Source organism: Oryzias melastigma, unplaced genomic scaffold (genome assembly GCF_002922805.2).
Source record: "Oryzias melastigma strain HK-1 unplaced genomic scaffold, ASM292280v2 sc00346, whole genome shotgun sequence".
Lineage (NCBI taxonomy): Eukaryota > Metazoa > Chordata > Actinopteri > Beloniformes > Adrianichthyidae > Oryzias > Oryzias melastigma.
Genome location: NW_023416944.1, coordinates 107603 through 115696, shown reverse-complemented (window position 1 = coordinate 115696; position 8094 = coordinate 107603).

The following is an 8094-nucleotide window of genomic DNA, read 5'->3' as shown; positions in this document are numbered from 1 at the left end:
CCAGGGCCCAGCGTGTGGTTCCCAGCACCAGATTTTGAGGGAGAATAGAAGCCCCTAGAGTTGATTCCGCCGCCTTCTTCTGGTACTGACAGGACAGGGCATCTGGCTTAATGTTTCTGCTGCACGGCCTGTAGGACAGCGAGAACGGGAACCTGTCAAAATACAGGGCCCAACGAGCCTGACGGGAGTCAAGTCTTTTGGCTGTTCTGATGTATTCTCGGTTCTTGTGACCTGAGCCAATAGAAATTACATGTGGAGTGCCCCAAGGCTCCATCCTGGGACCACTTCTATTTAACATCTACATGCTCCCACTGGCCCAGGTTATAAAGAACAACAACATTAGTTACCATAGCTGTGCAGATGACACACAGATATATATTAGACTGACACCAGGAGACCGAGGCCCTGTACAGGCTCTTGGTAAATGCATTGAAGACATTAATGACTGGATGTGTCACAACTTACTTCAATTAAACAAAAACAAAACTGAGGTTATTGTCTTTGGGGCTAAAGAAAAAAGGTTAGACGTCACTACAGAGCTTCAATCTATTCAACTAAAAACTACCAACCAGGCCAGAAACTTGGGTGTAGTGATAGACACAGACCTAAATTTTGATAAACACATTAAGGCAGTCACTAAATCAGCCTATTATCATCTCAAAAATATCTCAAGGATTAAAGATCTGATGTCTAAGCAGGACCTGGAGAAACTAGTGCATGCTTTCATCTTTAGTCGACTTGATTACTGTAACAGTGTTTTTACAGGACTACCAAAAAAATCCATCAGGAAACTGCAGCTTATTCAGAACTCTGCTGCTCGGGTTCTCACAAGGACCAAGAAAGTAGACCACATCAGTCCAGTTCTGAGGTCTTTACACTGGTTACCTGTCTGTCAGAGGATAGACTTTAGAGTTCTATTACTGGCTTATAAAGCTAAAACATAAGTAAAACATAATTGCTTTGAAAGAAGAAAAACCATGAAAGCTGACTAATATTTATAAAGAAAATTATGCTCTTCGAAATTTTAGCTTTACTCAATAAAAAACGTTTCAACAATTTTAGGAATGCTTAAAAAAACATTTTTAAAAGTAAGTAATTTCCAGATTATACAGCTGAATCAAATAAGGTTTGAATTATTTATAAAATAGCAGTCGTTAACCCAGGGTCAGTCCTCGAGGGCCAGTGTTCAACGTTTTCCAACCAACCTGCCATGATCCAGGTAGTCTGCAGCAGATAAGACGAGGCTGAAGTTGGCTTCTGATTCACAGCTTCCGATTCGCAAGAGCACTACACTTGGACCATCTAAGAACAGGCCCTCTTTGGAAATTGCAGCACCTACACAGCTTAAACCTGGAATTATGCTTTAGATAGTAAAGAATCCATCAAAGTATAGTTTCTGATTCATAAAAGCTGTAATTGATTTGTGAAAATCTGAAACAGGATGATTTTTTAAATTAATTTAGAAGTAAAATTACTGTATAGAGACAAAAATGGCTATGGGCTATTATGTTTAGGAAGGGCTGGGCAATTCATCAATATAATTGATTAATTCGAATTTTATGTTTTAGACACTGTATTTTTTTGAAAATCAAGATTTTATTTTCTGCGTACTCTGCCCTCTTGCGTAGTTCCGTAGTCAGCTCTTGCAAAGCCCAGACATGAAAGCTGCAGCTAACAGAGGAGATTCTTCAGTGAGGCAGAGAGAGAGAGAGTTAAAAAAGAAAAACTAGAAAAATACAATTAATAGCCTAGTTTGTTACAAGGTTAAATTGGGAGAAAAAATAGTGGAATTGAAGATAAAAACTCCCCTGTCTTGATGTCTACTTTATTTATGTTTTCACCTTTATATACTATATGCCCATTCACATGATATGTAGTTGGTTATACCTTTTCTTTGTTTGTTTTTTCTATATGTATTGCATATAAAGGGGGCAGAAAAATAAGTTTTCTTCATACTACTACCTTTCATTTCCTCAGCAAACAATGCCTTGTGTTGTTTTAATGTATTGTGTTTATTTTTTTAACCTGTGGAAATGAATAAATGAAATGAAATGAAATAAAAAGAGAGTGGATGGTAAGCTTGTTCCAAAAAAAAAAAAAAAAAAAAAAAACGCACGTGCCACGAGAAGCCCCGACTCCACCCACCACCCCCTTCTGCTAATCGTCTCTGTGTAGCGGTTCGCTTTTTGGCTGATGCGGCAACAGGACATCCAGCCTATTTCAAACGGATCCAGACAGAACTGAAGGATAAAACTGCTGGTTTACAGCAGCAACAGAACCTTTAGTAAAAGTGTTGATTTGAAGACAGCGCTGTTGATACACCCTGACCCTAGAATGCTACGATATTAGCCACTAATGCTATCGAACCATCCCGTGTGTTGTCTATAAATGTTAACAGATCGGTTCAAAGTCGGTCGTTTTCACGGAGCGGAGTTTAAGACGTGGGGGGGTAAATACAACAACATGAATTCATAGAACATTTATAAGAACTGCATTTTATAGATGTAATAAAAGGCATAAATCCACTTTGTATTAATTTTATTGGTAGTTTATTTGTAGCATTACGGAGCTGCATCTTTACTGTCAGTGATATCATGACAAATATTCAAAACGTTGAAATGTTTTTTAGCTCTTTTTGTTACGATTAATATAAATACGAATCCTTTGGAGAAAGAGTTAAGAAAAAAGCATCCATCTGCACCTTTTGCTAAATCTGTTCTTGTTTTCTCTGCATGTTTTGAGTTTACAGCTAGAAGACAACAAAGAAATGTTCATACTATTTATTAATTGATTTTATGCTATTTTCATTTTCTTTAAAAAATTCTAGAAAACACTTGTATTCATCATGTGGTTTAGATTACAGGTGACTGACTGACAGTTCTCCTCCTAGGATGTAAAGGAGTGTTTTTATTTGTGCAAAAGAGAAGAAAAAACGAATTTGTGAAAAAAAAAAAAAAAAACTCTTCATAGAAATATTTATAGAAAACCAGAGAGAAAAGACCGATTAGAGATTTAAAAAGTTACTAAGGAAAAAGTTTTTTTTTGGTTTCAGAGATTCATGCTCTCGTAGTTTCCATGACTACTTACCATCAATAAAGAGTAACAATTTACTTCAGAGCAATTCCCTGTGTGATTGGTTAAGCTAGCTACATCTGTTTTGTTTAGAGTAGTGGCTTTGAGGAAAAACTTCAATTTCCTATGCTGTTTTGACCCATAATATTAAAAAAATGTTGTTTTCTAGAATATAGTTTCTGCAGCGTGGCAGAAGTTCATCCCCTCTGAGTTGGGGGTGGGACTAATGACTTGGAGCAAACCCCGCCCCCTTTCTGACACCTTTAAGAGAGCGCTCTGTTTCCAGGCTCTTTCTCTAGCTTACTGTCCCTCACGTCCCAAACCTAACTTTAGCGGGACAAGAAAAATGGCAAGCAAAAAGAAAGACGTTCATGGATCTACGGTGTTTGTCTGTAAATGGATGAATTAGAATGTGGTGGAGCAGGGAACTGTCTCTGTCATGGTTTGAATAAAGAAATACTCAGAAATGTAACTTAAAGCTTATTTTTTGTAACCCCTCCGCTCTCTTTGGAGTCCAGATGACTCCACCCACATATTGATGTGTGATTCCTTCCATGACAAATGTGGACAAAGGTGGACAGGATTTTATGTCTGCCATGGACATTAGTGAAACTCAAACATCAATGATAAAAACAAGTTCAGCTCACTGTCTTGTGGGGTCCAGATGACCCCACTTTTAATGTAAACACGCCAAGGATCATGAGAAAAATACCACAAGAACTTGTTAAAACACCAAAAAAACTATTTTCATCAAATTGGGTCCTAGAAATAATCATGTATTCCATGTTATCTTGTTGTATTCTCTCATATTTACTCCATCAGTTCATCACCATGAAAATTTGTACATTATCTATCTAGAAAAAAACGCTGGTACAATGTGGAAATGGTCATTTTGTTGCACAAAATTAAATGTATTTGTGGTTAATGAAAATAAACCAACAAATATATACATACCTAAGTCATCAAGGAAGAGTCCATTGATTACATTTCATTTGCATCCTTTGTGTGGCTTCAACCAATGCTGAAGCTGCCAATGCAGTCAATGAGCCGCTGCAATTCTTCAGTCTGAAAGAGATGGAACAACCTGTCAAGCAGCGTCCACCAGGAATAATGAAATGCAACAGATTGATGCATCTGTCAGCTTAAGTCAAGGTAATCTAATGATGTGCTCTTTCACATGAAATTTAAGATTTTCAACTGAAGAAGCAAGCTTTTAAAACAGACACTGATAGATTGATCGCCAGTGGAAAAACATCTTTGGCAGCAGCTCCTAGAAACCTGTAAACTGACTGTACGGGTTAGTGACTCATTTGTTTAGGAGGGAAAAACAGGACTTGTGTGAGGGCTCACGTTTCAGGTGAAACATGAATCATTCAGATGCAGGAACACTTCCTGCATCTGCCATTACAGCTCCGACTCAATAAGCTCATCACCGCTGATTAGCATAAATGCTACAGGAGACATGCAAGCAGTAATACCTGCTCAAAAAGACAAGTAATGATTCATTTTCATCTCTGTGCCGTCTCCTCCAGACTTGGTTCCTGGCTTTAATGGAATGTATGATGTTAGAGGGAGGTGGAAGTCACGACGGAGAAAAAGACGTGAAAGGACGTGTGGAGAATCAGCTGTCTCAGTCCCCAGGAGTGGCCTGCAGTTCTGACTTACCTGATGTTTCCTCCGGCTTTCCTCAGGCAGAGTGCTGGTTTTCACACAAGACATGACACACACCATTGCACATGCCTGCTCACTCACACATGCCCACAGGTAGTGCATAATCGAGGACTCGGAGGCATGGCCTGCGGGAAGAACGCATGAATGAACGATATGAATACACACTTTTGATATGTAACTTGTTCATTCTCGGTGAGTACAAACCTCTTTTGTATGGCTTGCAAGAAAAGTTCAGAGCTCTTCTGGAAGACTTTTTTCATTCCACATTATGTCCAATTGCTCCGAAACAAGTGAAACTGATCAAGATAAAAGAGAAAAGGAAGAGAAAACATTCCACCAAAGCGCCATCTCTCCTTTTTCATGTCATAGATCAAAGTTTTCTGGTCGTTCTGAACCTACTTTGTTGCCAGTTTGTATGCAAACATGGTAGCCCACAAGCTCTTCAGAAGCCATTAAAATCATTGACTAAATAAAAGAACTGGACTTAGTGATAGCTCCAAATGTAGCCATGACGGGGCAAAACCAGGGTCTCATTGTGCCGGTCCCCAGCCCGATAAATACAGAGGGTTGTGTCAGGAAGGGCATCCGACGTAAAANGTGAGGATCTGGTTGACTGAGAATGTTTTTAGCTATGGCAACGCTCGTGGATCGTATTTCTTTTGGGCACAAAATGTTCGTCAAACTGTCTCACAACAGCTTCGTAATAATCCTCATCAGAAACTGCAGATACATTTTATCACAATTATGAAAACAAGAATGGCGAAATTAATAGTTTTCATCAGAAATACTTTATTTTGTAACATTGTATTGAGATAAACTTTCTTAACAATAAAAGGCTGTAACATAAAATGCCTAACAAAAGCCCAAATGCAAGTGTAGGGCATTTTAAATTCAAAACTTCAATCAACATTCAGTAAAATAAAATAAAAAACATCAAAATAAAATTTCCATAACACTTTCATGTTCATTTTTTGTCAGGACCAAATCTTTTCCTCCTCTGCTGAACTACAGTAATAAATGAAATAGAGATTTATCATTTCCAATTAACTTTTGTTTTTTAAAACCTTAAAGACTGAGAAAAGCGGGATACTCTGTGGATAGTTTGACAGTCTGTTACTGCCGCCGTGTTCTCTGGCTGCAGCTCGACCTCCAGAACATTTAAAACGTCCCCCGGTGTGCTGGCTGTTCAGAACGTCGGGGGTCCGCAGCTCTCGGGACGCGGCGCCGGACGCGAGCCGGTACCACCAGACGTGGTACTGGACGCGAACCGGAGCCGGGTTAGGGTGCAGGAGCTCTCCAGGTCCTAGCGCCGGGCCGGTTCTAGCTAGCAGCTCGGAGGTTGGAGACCCGCCCGTGATCGAGTGAGAGCAGCCGGTGAGAGGACGACGAGGGACGCCTGCGCGCGCGGTATGGAAAAGCACGTATGAGAAAATCCCATTGACTGTAAAAATAATGGACCTATCGAGCTATGAGGTCCCCCCATTATAAACAGTCTATGGAAAATCAGCGATTAATGCGTCAAAAAAATTGTCGGCGTCAAGCACGTGTCAGATTAATGCGTTTTTAACGCGACAAATCTGACAGCCCTAAAATATATATATATATATATATATAACACCTTCAGCTTGTAAGACTAAAAGACTGATTGCTTTCAAATTTTGCTCTTTGGAGTCCTGAGGTTCACTGAATAAAAGATTGAACAAAAAAACTGAGTCTGTTCTCTTTGGATCATTTAATCACCTGAATAAACAATGAATAAGAAGTCAGAGCTTAAAAATCGTTTTTGTTTTGTCCTTCAAACTTCATTTTGATTAATCAGAGTACACTGACCCCTACTGGTGTTTAAGAGTTCTGCGATCATCTGTCAACTACAAAAAAAATCCTTTTCAATGATTCATATACTGGAAACATGATAGAATCATATTCAAAATATGCGGTAAGTTTATAATATTGATTACCATTAGCATTACATAAGCTATAAAGGCTTTTCATAAATTTACTTGTAACCCCCTAAGTGCTGCTGTTGTGTGTGGCAGCTCTAAATACCATCAAATGGAGTTACTCTAGCTCTAGGTTAGATGAGAAGATTGTTCACAGTCATATATTCTAAAATTTTAAATAGTACACCCCAAGAAATCACACCAAAACAATAACAGTTTAACTAAAACTGAATTATTATTTGAGATTATGACAAAAAAAATGTAAGTACAGTTTGCAAAAACTCAATGTAGATCACAATTATTTCCAAGTATGTAGAATTTGAACCCAAAACAAAAACAAGTGGCCACTGACATGAAAAAAATGTTCAAATAAAACTGAGATCTCAGATAAAAGTTTTTCTACAATTTCTCGAGTTCAATTCTTTTTTTTTAAGAAAAAAATAATAAAACCCTTGAGTGCACTCAAAATGATTTAAAGAAACCAACTTAATGTCCAAACCGAGATTTCCAGAAGGTGGTGATGAGAGATGAGATGAGGGGATTAGAGATGAGAAGATGAAGGCCGGGATCCAGGTGAACTCCAGGAAAAAAAGAAAACAGTCTACACAAATGTGCAGAAATAATTAAATATTGTCCATAGTAACCTTTTAACATTAGTTCAATTGGTTCATAGTCTTTTCCTTTTCAGAAAGTTAAACTCAAAATACACAATAAAATTAAATAACATGCAAAAAAAATGACAAGTCAAAACTAGCTTACAGGGTGTTTAGCCTGCANAAGAATCCTTGTGTCCGAATAAATGTCTGTTAAAAACCAAGAACCATTTGTGCCTTTCGTCGAGCTCAAGAGGAGTAACATACACAATAAAATTAAATAACGTGCAAAAACCCGACAAGTCAAAACTAGCTTACAGGGTATTTAGCCTGCAACACGTGGTGAACTGAGGAGACTTCACAAATGAAACTTCAACAAAAAAAAAAAACATACTGTATATTATTCACATATTTCCTTAGTTACCTCAACTGGTTTTTTTTTATAACATTAAGTTTCCATTTTCCCTATTGTTTTAATCAGTCGATACAATTTACTGGCATTATATATAACACAAAATGCGGTTACCACTCACCGAGATAACGAACTCTTCCACACTTTTCAAACTCCACCCTTGGTTTTCTCCAGATTTATCTTCTTCCCACTAACTGTTGGAAATTAGTTTTTTTGTCAAACTTAGCTCAAATATTGGTTTAATAAACTACAATTTCACACTTTTTACCTCGCTCGGGTCTTTTTTCTCCCTCTCACTCGCTGCTTCTCGCTCATGAGGAAAGCGTCAAAGATCGATACAATGACAGGATGATCACTCCGAACAAATTAAAAAAAACAATGTCTAAAATATCTACTGCCACTAGTG